This window comes from Drosophila yakuba, chromosome 3R (genome assembly GCF_016746365.2).
Source record: "Drosophila yakuba strain Tai18E2 chromosome 3R, Prin_Dyak_Tai18E2_2.1, whole genome shotgun sequence".
In the NCBI taxonomy this organism is placed as follows: domain Eukaryota; kingdom Metazoa; phylum Arthropoda; class Insecta; order Diptera; family Drosophilidae; genus Drosophila; species Drosophila yakuba.
The window spans coordinates 20,051,604-20,073,806 of NC_052530.2; positions in this window are offsets into that span (position 1 = coordinate 20,051,604).

Below are 22,203 nucleotides of genomic sequence, written 5' to 3' on the forward strand. Positions count from 1 at the left end.
GTAAACTTGATAAATATTAATGCCATCGTTGCTGCCTTGAATAAATATATTTATAGTCGAAATAATAATCACAGGCTTTTATACAAAAACATAAAAAATAATACGAAATATACAAACAAAAATATACCTCTTTGCTAAATTTTCTTAGCTTAAGTATATATTTTCTACCGATTGCTAAACTAAATTCCAACTTAATAAACTTAATTCAAGAATTTATAGCCGTCGTTTCCGCGACTGTAAAAACATAATACAAAGCAAGGACATGCAATATCAATAAACCCAATGGCAGACTCCCTTTTATGATTTATTGTGTTTGGTCAGTGGATGCGGTCCGAGCAATTTCACCTTGGCTGCCATCATTCTCGTGCTCCATTAAATCTTTGGCGACACATTCAATGAGCCCCATAACGTGTGCTCTAATACCTTGTCACCCTCTTCCCCTTCTCCTTCTCAATCTCCTGCTGCCCCACGAAATCCTCCCCAATATCCTTTGTTTATAAATGTTCTAATGGATGGCAAATTATTATTTTTCCTTTTTGGCGTTTGTGCATGCCGAAACTGCTTCCTTGACGCTGTTGGAGTGATATATTGATAGGGCTACACACACACACACACACACACACACACTGGCCCGAGGAGTCCTTCTGGCCAACATTCATATCGGCGGTCAGGCGTAGTAAGCCCGCTGTCGACCCTCGGCCAGGACTTGGGTATGTGGCCAATTTATGGTTAGGGCCACTGGTCAAAGGATAATAGTCGCACACTGTTCTCGGCTGGATTGCTTTGGGGTCACAGGCCGCCTGGAATCGTCGTGTACTCCGTGTTGACCCGCTCGACTTGTTTGCTCAAGATCAAATGGCTTGTATGCGGGCCCATGTTTACTGGATTCTCCAGTTCCTCGACATCAAGAGGTCTGCGTCCAAACTGAGGAGGGAAAAAGTTCAAGGCTCTATACAAAAATACTTTCAAATTAGCCATGATTCCTAAATAACTTATTGTTTTTATAAGACTTCTTTTTAAGCTGGCAAAGGTTTAATATAAAATTTGACCAAGTTTATGTCTTAGATATGGGGCTACTATATGGGGCTTGATAGTAGCTGGTTACACAACTTTTCATTTCATAAGCCATCTCTGTCCCTTAAGAAATATTTCAAAAGAAGAAATTCTTTGGAAGAGTACTCAGCCTTCGGTTGGAATTATTCGCTTATACTTACTGCGTTCTTTGTTGCCTGGTAAATTATAATAAATGTCATTGCACTTACCTAACGCCACATTGAGTATTAATTTATGGTGCGAAACTTTTTGTGTAAATATTTTTGTTGGTGGGGTAAGGTATTTCTTTCCCATAAATTTTAGCTGGTACACATCTAGAGCATTGTAAAAAATGCTGAAAGATGCCGAAATTTGCATTGAAGCGACCTTCAGGCTTTTGCTTTTCAAGCAGCTGAGTTTTTATATTTCGCGCAATTCAGTTTAACATAAATATTTGAATAGTCGGTGTCATTGCTTTTAATTTCGCTGTCAAAATCAGCGGTAACTAACAAACCGTTTCTCTTTCAGCTCTGAAATGTATGAGTGCGGCTGTGGCATTTTGATTATAATACGCCTCATTAAAAATAATAAACTGTCAGCCAAATGAAGGCGAAAGGCAAACACTGGCGCCTCTTCTTTTTCCCTCCTTCGGTTGCTAAATTTTGAATTTCAACATTAATTGTACAATGAGGATGAGTAACTGCGAAAGTTTTCTGATTCTGGTACTGATTCTGGTACTGTTTCTGGTTCTGGTTGTGCTTCTGTTTTTTGGTTCTGGTAGCTGTGGGGCTTGCTTTTGTAATTGTATCCTTGAAATGCATATCTGATATTTTTGCAAAAAGCTTTGAGCCATCTCCCCATCTCTGTATTATAAATATTATATGCAAACACATCTAAACATTAGATACCGTGGCTGTGCTTGTGCGTTTGTTGAAACCAAATGCGGTTTTCAAATGTCTTCTCTTTTTTGCACTTTAGCCATGCACGAAAAGGGTGTCGGGGCGGGGGGGAATGGAGAGGGGATTGGGGATTGGGATGAGGTGTTGGTTGGTGGTGTTTATGGCAGCAGAAAGGCCATAAAATGAACAAAAACATATTCTGCTGCCTGTAAGCGAGTATGAGCGAGTGGGTCCAGGCATGCAGCATAAACGGCATTTTGAGACTGCAGCAAAAATGCACAAAAGCCTCAGATTTCATACACTGCCCAAGGATCCCCGCAGTCCTTTCCTGCCATCCTGCCATCCTGGCGATGGCAACGTGAGTCGTGAGTGTGGCCCTCACAACAGAAATAACTGAATCAAATCAGATCGTACCTGATTATTCCCCCGGCGAGTTTTGGTTTTTGGTTGCCATCCAGCCCCGCAATTTATCACATCTCCGACATTCGTTTTTCCTGAACTGAAATTGAAGCTGCAAATTCAGCTCTTGTCTTGGCCATGTCCTGCAGTGTGCAGATGAGTAAGGGGGGAGTATGAGCACAAAGGCATTTCGGTCGACCATGGTCACCATGGTGGATACGGAACTTGTTGTGCGGACCACAGGAAGGTGACTTTGCTGCTGCTGCTGCTGCTGCTTTGCCTTTTCGTCCTGCGGTTCTTTAGTTCCAGATCTCAGGACCTGGTTGCACATTTGTTAGCAGTAACAGAAATTAAAATGTTTACACAACCGAATGCCAACGACGTTTTAGCATTCAGGCCCTCGTGTCCTTCAGCATCAAACATTATCCTGCAAGTGACGTGGCTCAGGCGACACCTTCGCCCTTGTACTTTATACACAGAAATATAAATGGCAATGTTTACACTAGAAATAGGTCCCTAAGTAAGTGAACAAGATTTAAATACAAGGCCTTAAAAAACCACATATACACATACATTTTTAATAACCTTTCTGATGGCATGTGGCGGTATGTATTTAATTGTAATTAAGTGTAAAATTCTAAACATCGACTTAACTAATTAATTAATTAATTATTAAAGTAAATTCAAACACTTGAACCGTAAGTAGAATACCTGAGAATTATATTTATATATACTTCATTAATAGTATTCCATATAAAGATTAATTTTTTAAAAACTTTTGTAAGGCAAAGTGAAATTAATATTCCAAGTAAAGCTTATAACTTAAACTCAATTATTTCCAAGAGCCGAATTTCTTTCAGTGCCAGGGAACTAGCGTAGGCCCATTCACAATCCGATGTTCCCTTTCCGTTCGGCGTTCAGAGCTGCATACGTGAATGGGGTGTCACATGTTTGGAGTTTTCATTTAAATGTTCGAACAATGGCGCAAGTGCAGAGAGCATAGTGGCCCGGAATCGTTTCGCATTTTCAGCGCAATTAGTGCCAAGTGGTGAGGGCCAAATGCCAGGGACCTTGCCTGGCATTTACCTCATTGCACAAGGACACATAACTTAACTGGTCCAAAAACGGAGCTTGAATGCGTACCATGTCCTCCGGGGGCACTGGATAAGGACCGAGTGGTAGGCAGTCGCTTATCCCCTGCGGGCTCCGTTTATTTATTCGCTTTGCGTAATCTTAAGCACCTGACTGCCGCAAGTGAAATCTCCGTCAGCCGCAACTTAACACCGTTTTAATCTGCCATTTGGCACCAGTTCCGCGAACCACCCACCGCACTTCCGCCCGGAGCAAACATCTGAACTACGGACCACGGACCATGGACTCCGGACTCCGGACTCCGTACTCCGGCCGGGAAAATAACATTATTGCAGGCAACTTCTTAGCGGCAGTTTGTTGGCTAAAGTGCAGCTGAATATTTTATGAACTCGGTGAGCACTTCGTCTTTACTTGAACTGCCCACTCCACGTCCATCTAGGATGAATGCTAGGACGTCGAGAAAGGCGGAGTTACATCACGGAAAACCTCGTGGAGACAGTTGTCCCGCTGAATATGTTAAGAGTAATAAATAAATAAGCTCTCACTGATGCAGAAATTACCAAAATTATTGATTAATAATACTATTAGGATATGCAAAAAAATTCAACAATTTCATGAAAAATTAACTACCACGCTGGGTTGTAAAGTTTCGTACATTTTCGTCAAATTTAAATAAACTCCGGGTAAAGTTTGGAGTTATTTAGCAACCGGTGTACCTTCCATTAGTTAAAATAATAGAATGATACCGAATACAATCAATGCGGGCTCGGTATTTTATCTGTAAAGGAAACACTTTTAGGGGCGCATTATAAGCCTGGACTTACAAGAAGAATTCCCAGCAAAACGTGTCTGAGCGCACACTTTGACATTCAAATTGAATACAGGCAAATGTAATGCAAAAATTTCGAGATTTAGTTGCAACAGAACAGAAGGATACGAAGGGGACTCCCACTCGATGCCAGTGCTCTGTGTCTCGGTGTTTTGCATTTAAATAAGTTTCTGCTGCAACAATCGGAAAAAAGGAGCTTATGCCAGCTACTTACCTCACTTTTGCTGGAAAATGGGGAAAATAAATGTAAAATTTTCAAGCAAATGCATTGCAGAAATATTTTCCAAAAATGAATTTATTCGCATAAAGCCTTTATATTGAAGAGCTGGAAACGAAAGCTCGACTGGGTGCACAATTTACTTAAATATTTCACAGTTTAGTTCTGATTCACAAAATCGGCAAATACATACAATGAAATGTACAAGAGCAAGCCGATAAATAAATTCAAATAAATGATGTAAGAACACAATCTTTATTCCAGTAAATATCAAAGTCTTATAATTATAGAAAGTCAGCAAGTTGCACCGCAGTACTCACAGTTAATGACCTTTTTTTTTTTTCTTGGGGACAATTCAATAAATTCAACAATTCAATTTCCGCTACCAGGTCAAAGTCACTAAACCAGAAAGCACACAGAGTGAAATGTACAACAGCTGAAAAACAAATGGCGAAACAGGCCAACTTCGAAAAGGCTACTAGGCAACTTTGGCTCTCATTCCCGGTGATTTTTTTGGAATTCACTTTTGGGACTCATTCCGCCGCTCGCTTATTTGTCTTTGTTTGCTGGCCTTGTCCACTAACCACCGCCCACTTTAGCCAACCACCCACCCACCCACTCCTTACACTTTTGCTTCCACTTTGTCTTCTTCTATTTCGTTATGGCCGCCAATTGAATTTGGTTTTATTGCATTTATTGCGGTGGCTACGTCTGCGTCTGCTCCTTGCTGACTGCTGACTGCTGAATGCTGGTTATTGTTAGCCGCTCGACTGACCTCAGTACATTATCTCTAAATAATTTATGTTTGTATACATTTTAATTTAATTTATTTGTCCGAGTCGGAATATTTGTTCATTTCACTTCTATTCGATGTTGTTCTTGCCCGGTTGTGGGCTCCGATGGGTCTGATGTTTGGCCAGCAAACAGAAGGCCCATAATGTATAGACGCTCCCATACGTATACGTAATTCGATGCTGTGTGCGGGGGGAAAAGCCAATATTGATTGAGTAGCCGCAGCGTTGACCCGCTTCAGCAAATAAGTAAGATATCGTAAAAAGGCCTGGATGCCGTGTAATTGCTGATGCCATGTGTGTTCGCATATAACCCCAGATATATGGTCAGATAGTTTTTTATGTCTCGAAGATTGTTTCATTTGCTGCTCTTCTTGTGGTAAAATGGAAATTGCACACTGGAGATTTTCGCATTCGTTGCGATTGATATGAAACAAAATAAATAAATTACATCTTGGCTCCATCAATTTCAAGGCGAAAATTGTGATTGGACACAGGAAGAAAACTTGTTTCGGTGAACTGCAAATATACATTACTGTAATTCGTTTATTAATTATTTGAAGCTCTTAATGTTAAACCCAAACTGCTTCTATTTGCTCTTTCAAATTGTAGTTCGTAATAAATCTTAAATAATTAGTCAAAAAAGCTAAGGAACCTAATTTTGATATACCAAATTTAAATACATTGCACACAAAGTAAATTAGCTCATAATTTAAGTGTTTAAGCACCATTAAAACGAAATCGTAAGCCTTTTATTAAAGAACTTTTCTTTGAATCCAATTTTTTCCCCAAAGCTCTGCTAGCTCCAACGCTCTGTAATCCGCATTAGTGGATGAAAATAAGAGACTTCGGCTTGTAAAAACATAAAATTCCAAAAAACAAAAACACAGCTGAAGGCTGTAGAAACGGAATATTAAAAATACGTTGTGTGAGCTTCTCAGTTGGCTTGTAGATTGAAAGCAAATGCAAATTGAAGAACAACTTCAGCATGTGCACATGCAGAGCTTAATGAGATGAGTTCTGCCAAGTGGGGTGTGTAATGTGACAGGGGCGTGGGTGCAGTACCGCCGGTACTGATGCTACTAAAGGTTCTGAGGACACTAGGGGGGGTTTCCCAGCGGAGAGTCCTTCGTCTGGCTGCGGAGGAACAATAAAGCCCGGGGCCATTATCAACGAGGGCCCAGCAAATGTGACAATGCGAATGACACAAAAGCGCAACTGGATTAGCATCTGCCAGTCGGTGTCTCGATTCCAGTTTCCGCTTAGCCCCCTACTCATCCCTGTCCACGCCCACGACCACGCCCACAATTCAATCCGCCCACTTCCTCCCTGCGTAAGTGTGTCAGGACTCGCCATTGTACTGGGAATGCGCTTACTATGGTCTCGGAATCATTCGAAATTTCCTTATTTAATATTTACCAACCTTAAAGTTGAAAACCGAACATACATTATAAAATAAATAGATTTTCAGCTTTAAAACTTGATTTCGATATTTCTAAGTATATCACCGTCGAAAGTATTTATGAATGAAATTAAATTGTCTAGTTAAGTTGGAACCCTTTTGCCTTGTTGCCTTATATTCGCTATGTGTTATACGATTTGTGGCTACTTAGAACCTTATGGTCCTTATGCAATCCCTAGTCCTGCGACCCATTGTGCGCTTCTACATAGCAAATTTTACAACACGGGCGCAATTGTCAAATGCAAATGTAGCCTTGGCTTAACGAAATAAAAAGCAAGCTGAATAAAGTAAGGAAGTGGCAGGGCAAACACGGAGAACTTCATCTCTGTCTCGGGCCGTCCTGGCCGTAATGACAAACTTGTTTTCGAGCACTCACACTTTGAGATTCCCGATCCGGAGGACGGAAATCTTGGCATACACCCTGGGATTATGCATATTTTGCCAGTTACTCGCTGCTACACACTTTGCATGTCTCGCTGGGCAAATGGAATTCTGATGTATTGCCGCCTTTGTTTTATTAGCCAGCTCAACTATTTATTTCCATCGGAATTACTTGGGAGTGCTGCGTTTTAAGGTTTATGTGGGGTATCATATTTCGCACTCTCCGAAAGGAGCGGTAATTTGCATAAGCATAAAGTCCACATCCTTCAGGAGAACCAGCTGCTAGTCGCCATATATTTGTTTGTCCTGCAGCCGCAGGGACAATGGAGCAGTCCCAGTTCTAGTCCCTATCCATGGACTTCTGGTCGAGTGTTGTGCTCTGTTCTGTTCTGTTCTGTTCTCTGGGCCGAGTTTATGACTTTGCAAATTGTCGTAAACTTGCCAGCGGAGTTTGTGTTACATTCGGATCACGGCAGCAGCAGCTAACCTTAAGTCAGTTTCCGTGTCAACAAGCCGCAGTGTTAAGAGCCTCGGATGGCCAGTTTCGAATGGCAGTATTCTCACCGAATCCAATGGTCTGTAAACAAGTTGTCACCCATTATGCCCCCGGAACACATTTCCTCTGGCCTCCTCCTCCTCCGCACACCGCATGGGCAATTAGTGATTGCTGTCAGAGGCATCAGACTCAGTGCAAACAACAACGTTTTCACCCAATTCCAAGGCCCAATTCAGATACGATCCGCCCATGAAACCGTAATTTATATCGCTTTCCATTTGCTTACGGTTGCAATGGTTTTACGCTTGAAAATCGCACCAACGTTGGTCAAGGCAATGGGATTTTAGAGCCACACACGCTTAAAATATTTTTTAAATGCAAAACTAACACGAGTAACAACTATTTCTTAACTAAAAACATAGTCCTAGTAAAAGTAGTAGTCCTTGTAATAGATATTTCTATACTTTATCCATGCATAATAAGCATGAACGCCTGCTTAAATATTTTTATATGAAGTTTTATTTCAGTGCACATTGCACTCTGTCTCTACACATGGTTAATTCCTCTGGCAAACTTGGCACTCTGTCAAATGCTCGGGCTCGGTCGACAGTTTTGTAAATTTCATTCAGTCAATTTCACGGCCTTGACAAGATTGCAATATTGAGACGTTGTACGGCACATTCCCACCCACCAAACCGATTCCCATCCGGCTCAGTCAGACGGAAAGCCCTGTGTTGCTGGAAAAGATGTCGGCTGCTTTTGCTGCGGAGGCGGCTGCTTGTTAGCACTGATTTTATGCAGATTTCCACGGTAAATTTATGTAGAGCTACGCGGATACATTGTTGCCGATCCGCGGATTCCCGGCTATCTGCTGGAGGGAGGAGGGGGGTTTCGAGGGAAGGGACTGCCTACAAGTCGCGACCAAGTACACGAAGTGTACGTTTCATTTCAAATTGATTTATGCGCGAATTTCCCCTTATCCTTCATCCTTCCACTTCTCTAGTGCGAAGAGTTTCGGCTCCGTATGCTTGATTACGTTCGGAAGTGGGCTGGAGGAGAAGGAGGAATACATTGGAGGCGTCTGGTAAGCACAGGTGCCCAGCAGCACCAAATAGTCAATGATGTTACCAAGAAGTAGATTTATTAATAATATGTAGTACTGCAGAGGTATCATTTTTGGGCAATATCAGACCTCTCAATGAACTGCAATTCTTAATTTTTAAGCTTTTATATTCAAAGTACATATGTTGAGATTAGCACCTACGCCATTGAAGAATATAAGTCTATTATGTATTAATTTATTATTTAAGCCAAGATTGTTTTCTGGATTACACAAATATATAATAGATTTAAGAACAAAAGCGAACGCTATGGTCGAGTTTCCCGACTATCTGATACCCGTTACTCAGCTAGTGAAAGTGCGAAGGTCAAATTTTAACACTTGCATCTATGTCTCTAGAATCTGTATGCCAAATCTCAACCTTCTAGTTTTTATGGTTCCTGAGATCCCGACGTTCATACGGACGGACAGACAGACGGACGGACAGGGTCAGATCGACTCGGCCGTATAAGATTCATATACTTAACACGTTGGTGTTCGCATACTTAAAAAAAAATGGAAATGATAATGAAAAGTAAAAGAAATAACTTGTAGTCAGTGCCTAGTGCAAAAAGGCAGTACACATATTTCAGGGTGAGTGACACTGACAGTCTGTGATGCATCAGCATTAATCGCAATACGCTGAAAATGGAGTTTGGTGGCTCAATCAATTCCTTTTCAAACACCAAATTTATTGCTAATTACCGCGAAAGCTCTCCATACCCACACCAACACATGCACTGGGTCACACACACACACACACATGGTGGAGCCCATAGAACCATGCAAATTTGATGCCGAACTCGCAAATTAATTGCGGGTTCGTTTGGGTTGCGCCCCGAATGCGACTTTTGCCTGTCGAAGCGATTAGCCGATGCCAGCAGCCTGTGTATGTTCATGTCTGTGTATGTATCCTTAGTGTCCTTGGCTTCTGTGTGTATATGCGCCGAGTGTGAAAGGGATGCCCGATGCCCGATACCCCCGCTCCCCCGATTGGGCGCCATAATTAATAGCGGCTTAACTTATAATTACGGTCGCTGAGACCACAAACAACCGTTTAAGCCTAATAGTTGAGGTATCCTGACTTGATATGTTCGGGGCAGGGAAAGTAGTAGTCATTTGATTTGGGTCTGCCAGCATTAGGAATCCTCTTGGCGAATCTTATAACAATACTTAAACATAATTAATTACCCAACACCCAATATCACAATTAATGGAAATAGGTTTATAGAATTGTAGTGTAAAGTTGCTTCTTATACGCTTATTTTTTCAAGTTTATTTACAATTTTACTAAATGTTTTGTCTGACCTGTAAAATTCAAATTGAAGAAAGAAAATGTACTTTATTTAGTTATGGGCATCCAATAAGAACTAGACTAAAGAAAAAATATATTTTATACGGGTGTGTGAGTTTACGTTTTATGATTGCAGGTATTAAAGTGACACCAGAATAAATTTCATGTCCTTTGCACTCATTTTTCGTTTCACCACATAAAATCAAGAGAGCACACACATTCACACACTGCAGAATAATTTTGTCAGCTTGAGTTGGCAAACAAACGCCATTCCTTGGCCGACTGACCCATATATGTATATTTGTGTATGCAGCTATATACCATATATCCAGAACAATTTGTATTTGTAACCATACAATTCACCAACCACAAGTCAATCGAAAAGAATAACAAGAAAGAAATGCAATACTGTAGTGGAATGAAAAGCAGATGTGGCATCAGTTGGTTTCGGAAATGCTTTGTGAGTTTTTCCGGCTGATCTGAGTGACTTTAACTTGGTAGTATTGGTCTCAAATTCGTGGCGGTTTCCAGAACTGTTTCTAGTGGATTTTAGTTAGCACCCTTCTGTTACATACTTCAACTTCATGGGCCACGATTACAATGTCTGGCTATTACATGATTAAGCTGGGAGAAAGTGGTATTTGCTCGTATAAATAAAACTAAAATGTTTATTTGTTCTATTAAATGCTTTGCCACTAGGGAGTTTTATGTTGGCGAATTTATTTATAGTTTTGTTTGTTTTCATTAGACTTTGTTCGACTTTTATTGCTCAATATTTTTCCAGTGTCTATCGGCATTATGTAGTTTTTATTGGCCACTTTTAATAGCTCTTCTCTACCGCGTGACAATTGTCAATTGTGTACACAAGATATACATTTATATATTAAACTCTGAAACGTTTTTTTTTACCAACTCTGGCCAAATTTTTATACCCGTTACACGTAGAGTAAAAGGGTATACTAGATTCGTTGAAAAGTATGTTACAGGCAGAAGGAATCGTTTCCGACCATACAAGGTATATATATTCTTGATCAGCAAGTTGAGTAACGGGTATCAGATAGTCGGGCAACTCGACTATCGCATTGATATTGTTTGATAAACGAGCGAAAAGCTCAAAAAAGTGCATTGTTTATTTTAAAAGCAGAAATTTAAATATTTATTTTTCTAAATGCAAAGCGTATATTATTTTACTAATTTATGCTGTAACTGTAATTCAGAAAAAATAATACAAATTGTAGCTTTTGTAGCTCGATATATTTTCGGTTACTCAATGGTACGGCATTAAAAGTGGGCAACAAAAATGTGAAAAATTTTCGATTAGATCGCGTTAGATCTCCGGGAAAGATTTCATGCGAAATAACCACACAAAATACTCCAGCCAGGTACAGAAGCAAACAACAATTAAACGGCTCTTAAAAGCATGCTTTATTTTTTGCACACTAGACAATATGAATTTATGTACACAGGCCAGTGTAAACATGCAACCAAAAATAGCAAGGTACAAAACATGGCCAGAGCCAAACATATATACATATATATATATATATATTATATTTATAGGGCATACAGATACAACGAAGCGTTGCATGAATTACAGTTCAGTAAATATTTGTCAGCTAATGGCAAAATACATCTACATATTTCTGAAAATTCGCGCAAAAATGGCGTACATCAAACTGAAATTAATCGAAAGCGATTAGAGTATTGACACTAATTGAAAGTCGGGCAAACACAATTCTGTTGCCCCAAGTTCAAGAGATAAGGAAATAAATTATGGCCCAGCAGTTTGCGACTTTAAGGCCCCGACATCTTTAATGTCACACCATCAAGAAGGGCCCTTGGACCATCTAGCGAGATTTATAAGAAGTAAAATTAATGTGGCAGCGCGTCGGAAAAGGCAAAGCGGCCCAGTGAAAGTGAAAGAAAAGTTGAGCAGCAAGTAGCAATGATTTCCCCGGGTTGCTGGGCGGGAGAGCCTGGGAAGGGAAAATAGGACGAAATCGGGGACATTTTTGGAGGACGATGAGTTCCAGGCCCGCGTTTCGATTATATGTATGACCAACATCCTCGCTGCGCAAGTACACACAGAAAATGGAAAACTTTTTGCGGGCAGACGACAACTTAGGAAAAAATATGCAATTCACATAATTTCTATTACCCTCCAACTCTTGGTCTTCCGGCTTTTAGATATTCGAGAGGCCAGCGACTTGGACTCGGACATTTGGAATCTTGTATTCTTATAATTTATAATTCCTGGTTTCTGTAGTATTTAAGTAAAATAATAACCACTGTATATTGGCACATGGCAATATGAAAAATCTTATCACTTTGTTGAAACTAGATTCAGCAATCATTTAGATCAAATTTAGTAGCATAAGAAATGTAAGCTCTAAATAAAGAACAATAATTTAGAAACGTGAAATAAATTGTATACTTCACAAATTCCATCTTGTACTTCAAGCTCTGTAATTCTGTGCATTGCTCTTATCTATAGAACAGGGCGTAAAACTAATAAATCACCTTGCCATTTATGAAATATATAATATATGTGATGGCAGTCCAGAGAGCAGTCCTACCAGCGGAATTGGATTGCAGTCGAAACACCTGCTGTTTAGCTGGCCAAAACGAATTCATTTAAAGGCAATTTTCATGCATCGAAACGTGCAAATTTCGGAGCTCAGCATGCAGACGAGCATGTGCTTCCGGTGTTTCTTATCCTGTCTGTTCTCGGGACCTCCTGTCTTTGTTTGTCCTGCTGCCAGTCCTATGCCATCCACATACCCATCCCTTGGCGTTTTGGCAGTGGCTGTGCGTAGTATTTATCCATCACTGACAATGTCAAATATATTGCCCATGATGAATGACTCTGCGGATTTGATGAATGTATTTTGTGGCTGTGCTTGCCGACGACGAGCTCTGCCCATAAAAAGAGGCCATGGAAACGCCAAATGATTTATAAAAATTCGACCGAAATGGCATTCAGTGCAGACACGTCACTTTTGATGTAGGCGCCCAATTGAAGCTCTGCCCTTGGATTTCCAAATCAAACAAAAGGCAAATGGTTTGTGTTTCTCCGCCGCTCAATGTGAAAATATTTGTGGAATTTAAATCGGCTGACGGTCGTATCTGGCAAATGTTTTACGATCATGTTCAACTCAATCTCATAAGTAATCTCCTGGGCTTACCAAGAGTCAAAAGATTTTCACATTCACTTACAAAAGCATCGTAACCGACTGCAAAAATGGCTCATAATTTTAATTTGCATTATCAGACGACAATTTCATTTAGCGCGTTTACATATTTTTACATTCCAGTATAAGGGGTAAACCAGCAAAAACCACTTAATGAGGCAGAATAAGAAAAGGAGAAAAAAACACTAAGAGCTGGCCAAGAAAATGTAATTGCAGTTAATGAAGCTGTTAAAATACTAAATAAATAAAGCGCAGCAGGCAGAGAGGAATACAACAAAATGGGGAACCGAACGGAGTTTACATGATATAAATTATTTACCAGGTCAAGCAAACGGATGGGCACGTTTCCTCCATAATGGTTAATTTTAATAAGAAATACACAGGAAGGGGAATTCCCCTTGTCATATGTGAGGAAAGGTCAAAGGGGGGGTGGTTGTGCTATAATGTCTGTCTTCCCAATCGAACGATGCCAAGTCCCTTAAGGAGATTCCAGCAAGTATTCCTCATTGCGTGGTTTCTGTCCTTCACTTCTTGACTGAGCTATGAAAAATGCTGCGGTAATTACATTTAATGCAGCACACATAGGCACCCACAGAAGGAATGGGAAAAGTGAAACAATTCTCATTAAGAATGAAATTTATTAGCTGTGTGAGGGAAGAGCTACACCCAGAAAAATGATTTTCCTACACCAAGAAAATAATATGTTTTAGTGCATTTATTGTCTCCGAAATTGATTTATTGCCATACAAATTTGGTTACTTTACCTCGCAAATTGTAGGCCAAAAGTTTAATGAAACCCATTTTAGGTCAATTGACCTTATGGCAATCAGAAAGTAAAAATTATTGTGACTTTAGATAAAACAAAAAAGTTTATTGTGAGACATTATAAAACAGTTGTAATAAATTCAAAATCTGCTTTAGAAACATCTGTTGCCTTAAAAAATATATTAATAAAACCCATTAGTTTTAAAAATGTACCATAAACCCGTGTAAACTAAAAAACCAACACTTTTTGCATGTTCCAATACAGAATTTTTAAATCCATTAGAGCGGCGACTGTTGGACACTGAATATTGGAGAAATAGCTCGCCAAAGGCCTCCTCGTCGATGCCGCAAGTGCGTTTAATGATTCAAAGCTAGTCCAGCTAGACCATCGGATAGGCCATTAACTACAGACCCCGGCAATGTTTTATGGCCACGGGAACACGTTCAAATTGAATACCAGCCGCTTCTGTGAACCGAAAACTTTTTCCATTTTTGAATGAGGTAGCCGGGACAGTGTGCATGATTTTTGACAATTAAATACATTTCGGTGAAGGCACTTCAGCTGGTTGAATTTAATTCGAATTTTGTTTAATTTTATTGCGCTCGAATTGCTGTGCGTGCCGAGGTCCTTGCTGAGGTCCTGTACTGCGCTGCCCTTCGCCAGTTTCTAAGTACCCAGAGCCAGAGCAAAAATGTGATCAGAAAAACATTAATGCGACAATTACGATGTTTTTAATTGTTTTCAAGTCGCTTTGTACAGCGCGGCGAGTATAGTTGTCATCCCACAACACCATCGTCTTTTTATTACCACCCACAGAATGTCCTTTCTCTGAGAATGGGTAATTAAAAACGTGTTATGAAGTGGGAAGAAATAGTCGAAGTTGGAAAAACTTGGCTGGTTGCGTAAATAGAGGGAAGCGTTAATTGCCACTGTTGGTAAAAATAAATGTTAATTTTTCGAAAATTTACTGAATGACTGATGAGCTCATAAATTATTCCCGCAGTCAATAAACAAGCAAATGAAACAATAAAGTAACCCTTTCCATTTTCGATGTATTCTTTGCTAACAGCAAATCGATATTGTATCCATTTTATGATTTTAGTTAATATTTATAAAGTGGTTCCTTGGAAGTGGAGAACTGAACACATTTGACTTAACACATATGAACACATATAAACGTAAATAGAAACGATATGTTCTTCATATAAACTTTTAAGGAGACTTTTAACATGATCACAGAGAACTTATAATGTTAGGTGTACGCAATTCTTTGAGAGCAAACTTAGTTATACTAATATTGCATTGGCCATCTTGTTCTTCTTATTGCATCCCATCCTTTGGTTCTATGATTCAACCTTCACTTCGTGTTTGACCTCTTCTCAATTATAGAAGCGTGAAAAAATCGTATGGAAACGCAGTGGAAGCTGTGGAAAATTTCATTAAATTTTCATTTCTAATTTTCCAAATGGATTAACGCTAAAAGATGCAGAAATCTTTCATCATAATTAGCACGCGGCGCAGGCACGCGCCAGAGCGCGAAAAGGAGGCGGCTGGAGTGGAGGGGCGTGGCCCGTCGTCCAATGCATAGTGTCCACTACCCGTACATATGTACATAGTCATACATACATAGAACGGTATATATATACTGTTCGCGTCGTGCCCTGTTTTCGCGTCATTTCCATTTAAATTTTTTGCCTCTCCTTTTTTATCAAATTTTTTATGCTTTCGTTTTTACATGTTCTTTGTTCTTGTTTTCTATGGCCTTGGGCCCTTTGACTAACTTATTTTTAACAATTTGCGACGGAGCCCCCTCCCCTTTCTCATTTTCCCGGCGCCCCTGTTCGCTAATTAAGCGAACAGATAGAAATTCTCCTAAGTGTGTTGGAGTGGAGTATGCTTAATGGAAATCATAATGAAATCAGGGCGGAAAAGTCAACTCAATGAAGACGGCAATTTCGACTTTGATAACCTTTCGGTCTCATCAATTAATTGGTCGTGAATTAGCAGCCGAACTAAATCTATATTGATCTTGGTTTAAGAATATATGTAGGAGTAGTTTAGTTGCAAACAAACTTTGGCAACGCCTTTTACCCCCTTTGTTTTAAATTTAACTTTAAACTAAAAAGTAACTCATTTTGTTTTGTGTTGCAAAATTACTGAATTCTGTCACGTATGTTTTGCTTTTTAGAATATTACCACAGCAAAAGTCAGGGGACAAGAAAATGCATATCAACTCGAAACATAAATTTGGGTCAGAAAGTTTAATTTAAACAAATGTTGTTGTCGTCTTCGGTCTGCTGTGTGTTGATACTTGTACTTTCTTTGTTGTTGCGGGCAGACGAGCCAACAACATCACGTATACGCAGTGTAACACAAAGTACAAATAAATTAGTTGCATTCAAGGCGGATGGGATTGGCAAAAACGTAGAGACTGCTTGGGTCGTCTTGGCCTGAGTTGGCATGGATTCTTGGTTAAGCTGCGAAAAACTTGGCAAACGAATGCCAGAACGGAAATTTACTAATTTCAAAGTTTCGCACGCATTAACCTCGAAAATCTGTGTGCAACTTGAAGCACTTGCAATTGCAAAGACACCCCGAAAATCGAGGGAGTCTCCATCTTCGTTGCCATGTGCTTGTGCAAATAATTTGGGTCACGAGCTGAGCAAGCAACAGGGATACAGATTAGGATAACCTAGGGGTGCGCAGGAGGGTGATTCTGATTTCAGGAACATCACAAAACTCTGTAAAGCTGTTACCAATTTCACCAGTTGGAGAATGGAAAACGATTATTTTATAAGAGAATTGAATAGCTCTTCATATGCTTACAATCACATCTCCCAAATAATTATGTAGTAATGCTTATAGATAAAAATATGAATTTACGAAAACATGGGCTCCTATTCTATTTTAAATCTAAACTCTAAAATTTTGAAACCCAAACTTTGTTGGGTCCTGTTGGTCCACCAACATATTTCGAATCACCCTAGTAAGAAGAGCACAATGCACAGCAGCTGACAAGTTAACGCTGCGTATTCGTAACCCCTGAACAGGGCCGGGCTAAAAACGTCTAAGGACAACAGAGACACGGGTGAGCGGCAGCCGAGTCGAGTTGAACTATTGTCAAGTTTTAACCTCGATATGCAGCGATGTAAGATTAGGCGTCGTCTAAGCCACGCCGCCCATCCCACGCCCCCCCCCCCCCACCATGGAACAAAACAAAAATAAGTAGCAGAATGCCAGGCGAACTGAGCAGCAAAACGGAGCAGCAGTAGCAGCAGCAGCGGTTCACTGTCATGCCAACGCACGGGAGTCGAGCATGGTCATGTGTGGCAGTGGCATTAGGGTGCTCCACCTAGTGGGTGGTGACCCAGGGTCGAAGGCGCTGGCCGAGAGAAGAGGCGTGGCTGCTGGGAGCGGCTCGTGTAATCATGCAGCAACAACGACGACCTCATGAGTGCATTACAACAATTGGAATTGCTGGGGCTGCGACTCAGACTGCAAAAAGGCTGCTGCTAATGTGGACTCATGTGGGATCAGATGGCATAAGAATGCCTCAAATAAAGTGGTGTTAAAGGAAAACTTTAGCTTTAAGAGGTATGTGAATATGTCCTGTAACTTTAATGGGTGCTTCGATATACGTTTATAAGCAAAGCTAGTTATAGCAAATTTTAGAATTTTAGGTTAGGATGGTTAGCTTTTGAGATACATGTTGTACATGTATATTGTACATGTTGTACAATATTTTACCATCAGAATATGTAGGACTTTTTAAATAAATGTATTCGTAATATTAGCTATTATAAAGTAGTCGTATTAATAAATTTCGTTCTGTCTATAATAACTAATTGTAGCATGTCTACTATAACTACTACTATAACTTCTGCATTTATTAGGCAGCTGACATATGAAATTAATGTGCAATGAAATACTTTATACATATACATACATATTTATTTACATATACAATACATGTTTTTATTTACTCACTTTCGAAGGTTTCTACCCACTGTTCCGCGTAACTGCAAGCCAGCTGAAGGATGCTGATGGGTAGGAGGCTCGGGTTTGGCTTTGAGATGAGGTCGACTCTACCCTCTCGTTGTCCTTTTGGAGCACATTCATCATTATTGTGGGCCGTGCTTAAGTCGTGTCACCCGCCTAACGTCCTGCGCCCATCCATTACATCGCCCTCGACAAGTGTGTCAGGTCCACATGACAGTCGGCGGTTGTTTCGCGGCGTACAAGTTCAAAATCAACTATTCTTGGCTGGTTATCCAGGCCACGCCAGAATGGGGCGCATTTTCCCAGCCACGAAGCTTTTATCGAACTGGATTCTAAGCGTATTTTCGTTTATTTCTGGTCTAAGCTGCAGCTCAGTCAATGCAACAAATGGCTATAAGTAAACTAAACCCATGACCCCATTAAAAAATCAGAACAAAACTCTAGTAAATAAACCGAACAACTTTAGCTGGCCAACAAAAAAAAAAGTTGGAAATAAACTACGAGCGAACTGCACTCAACTTGTAATGAAGTTTCAATATACAAATCAATAAGGACCAAGCAGGGCCAACTCCTTGCATCCAGGACCTGAAGACTGCACACCGCCTGGAAAATTCGAACAAAAACAAATCAACTTGAGCGCCGAGAGGCGGGTCGACAATCTGTGGGATGCAAAGATGAGGCCCACTGGTGTTTTGGGTCAGTTGCTAACTTTTTAGACGTAAAGTAGGAGTAGGCGTGGAGAGACATGCCATGCCCATGGTCTCTGTCGGTGGTCGGCATCGGCAGGAAAAGTTAATGATGTCACTTCCACTTTTGCTCAGAGGACGAAGACTTCATCCAAAACCGCCTTCGATGCGAGCTGAGGCACACCGAAGTGGAACGTGTGAAAAATACGAAACTATTAAACTATCGCTGGGCACAGAAACTCAGCCACATAAGCCACAAGGAGCCTCAAGGATAAGGGCACAATGATTGGATAGATCGTGTGATTGAGTACAGAGAGAAAATAGTAAAAAACGTATACATATTATATGTAACTGTGTCTATGCCTAACTATTTGAAAATTCTGTTCGCATATATGTATATATAAATACAATCAATAAGTTTCAAAGCACTTTAAAAAAATATTAGCCAAAATGGAATTGGGGAATTTGTTGTTGGTTTTTGCTCAGGTGCACTTTACTATCATAGAAAACAACGAACATACACGAAGTTTTTGGTAACTTCTTGACCCTTTTGGTGCAATTGTTAGATGTGCACCCCTTGGATGAGCATTTGGTACGAAAACAATTACATCACTCAAGCTGAAATGGGGAAAGGGGAAATGGGAAAAGGGCCGAGCAGCAACACCAATAATCGCCCAACGCACTTAGCCAAATTTCAAGCAATTAAATCTTTAATTCGCGCTTAAAAGCTTTTTTAACCCCAGATTCCCCCTAGCCATTTTCCCCCCCGCATTTTCTGCAGGGGGTCGGTAACTAATTATAAAACGGATGCGCCACATTTTCCACCCCGAAACCCCCGCTTTTTTTTGGTAGCGCTTTGTTTGAGGCCGCAAGTCCCAACCGGAAAAGGGACAGATAAATGCGACGGTCTGCTCCTAAAATAACAGTATTTTGCATAATTGTTGACCCAGAAAGTCCGAAAAGAAAGTAGCAACAAAACATGGGAACTTGCTGCTGCTGCTGCTGTTGCTGCTGCAAAGAATGTAATTTCTTTTTCTTATTTCCCCCAGCATTTTCCCTCGGCGTCGCTGTGGGAACCGCCAGTGATTTGTAATTAGGAAACGGCCGCCAACTGTCGCCTTGGTTTTGGCCTGGCCAGAACGATGCCACGCCCCATTTGCACCGCAACGAAGGCGGTGGCGGTGGCAGTGGCAGTGGCATCAGCGGCAACGGCAGCGGCTGGAGGCATTAGCGAACGTTAAATACCCAAGTGCCATCTGCTAAGGGGAAAAGCGACTACGTACAAAAAAAGGTGACCGGGAAAATTAAATGAATGAAAAGTGCTAGAAGAAAAGTGTAAAGCAATGACGGCGACGCCTGGGCTTACCCCCCCACCCCTTTTTCCCACACTCCCTTTTGGCCATTTTCGCAGTTTGCGGTTTGGTGAGAAATGGGGAGAGAAAAGCGTAAAAGGGGTGCTGGAAAACTGTGGGAAAGATACCACCCATTTGTGTGCGTAGTTGGCGAAAGTTTATTAAACATTTAAATTCACTCATTTCTCGGTGGAACTGCTCCTTTCTTTGTCGGCTGGGGAAATGACCAAAAATTGAAATTATTTCATGTCCGGTGTCACCATTTTCGGCTTCCTTTTAGGGTTTGACTTCAGGGTCCTTTTGCTTTAAAATTAATCCGTTGATGCAGAACTTCTGAAACTTCATTTTCAACGGAAATTTATAAATTTTGGGCCAGCGGCCTTGGCCGTTCCTTGTTTACTCATGTCCTGCATGCTTCCGTTTTTCCACTTTTCCATTTCTCTGCCTTTTGAGCCACCGGAAGCGACCTTTTCTTTCTGCATAATTTCGGGAAATATGTTTTTTCCAAAGGTTGGCCCAATGATTTATGGTAAGAATTCCTTTTAAAACGGTAGAGGCTTCTTTAAGGTGTTTTAACACAAACGGGCTAATTTAATTGCTGAATTTTGGTTGATATAAATTAAAGCAAAAATAAAAGCATATGTTGGTTATATTTAGTCCTAAAACTTATAAAAATATTTATAATTTCTTTCCTTTTCTTCGTCATTATTCTATAGTTTATTAAAGCCGTTACCCGTAGAGCCTATAGCATATGATAAACATCAATCTTAAGCCCAAGACCTTTACAGCACCGAATGTACCTTGCAAAATGTTGCCAAAAGACCAATTGCACTTCGGTGCCTAAGGAAATACATCTCGATCCGAATTCATAGTTTCTGGTAATAAAATCCCATTCCAACCGCTTGGCTTGGCTTTGATTCCGAAAGCCCCGAAAACTTTTGCGCGCCCAAATTGAAAAGAGTCTTTGTTGTGTCCGTGTGTGTGGCTGCTCGAAGCAGAGGCTCTTTGGCATTAGTCAGCATCCCTTGCTCCATGATTCTGGCTCCTTTCAATGGCCCACCTTGTGAGGAGAGCACCGTCAATGGGCACACGCACACACACCACCCCAGTGCGCCGCATTCAGGCGCTCACTTATTAGAGGAAAAGCAGGTGAAACCTATCCTTGAGGCGGTGACGTTGCACTCGGAAGTCAGTCTATGCATACAGCCCAGAAAATGGCAATAATGAAATCAAAATGTGAATGCCCTTTGCATTTCCTACTTCCACTTTGACCCTATTACGAGCCAAGCAAAAGCAAAAGCCAAAGCTCCAGATGAAACCAAATCCGAGCCCGGTCAGCATCCAAGCATTTCCTTCGCCTGCCACCACCCTCCTTGAATGAGCCCTCATTAGTTCCCCTTCCGAAATTATGCGGCTTCGCAGCCTTGGCTGCTGCATTAAATTTGCATTTGAAAGCTGCATTCGAAAGTTGAGACAAATCATGGAAAGGCATTCGTTGTGAGGATTCTTTTTGGGCCGCAAATCAAAGCCAGTTTGAAGAAGCTTATTCAAACTATCGGATTTAGATACAATGGACTGCCTCAAAATGGTAAGCTGAGGATGTGTTACTGTGTTAAATGGCAGAGAAAGGAAGTTAGGACAACATTAAAATTTTAAAGCAAAAAATATAATCAATAATAATATAATAACTTTATTTTTACACTACGTTTCGTGACAAATAGACAAGGATATCACAGAAAAATAAGCTAAAAGAACGCGGTTTAGTTACGAACCTCTCAACTTACGTTCGAGTAACTTGGGTAATTCACATAAACTGATACTTCACGGGAAAATAATAAATAAATGAAATACGAAGCAAATAGGTTAGAAAAAGCAAGTTATAGTTATAGTAAGAGAAGACAAACTACATACATATATTTTTGGTCTATTATTTAGCCCAACATGCATGCCCATCGATTGCGGACTTTATCCATTTTACTTATGTCCTGGGCTACTATTATAGTGAATCTCTCGATGTTTCCCGCTTTAATTTATTTGCCAGACACAATGCGGTCGACAACAATTGCAGGACGTCGACTGTCCTAATGGAAAATGGCCGGATTAAACCTTCAATCCTTTCAGTAACGATTGTCCTTGTTGCTTAGCCTCATATTAGACAACGAGTCGACCTTGACTCAATGGCCATTGTCCTTCCAGTTAGGATGGCTTAATACTGCTG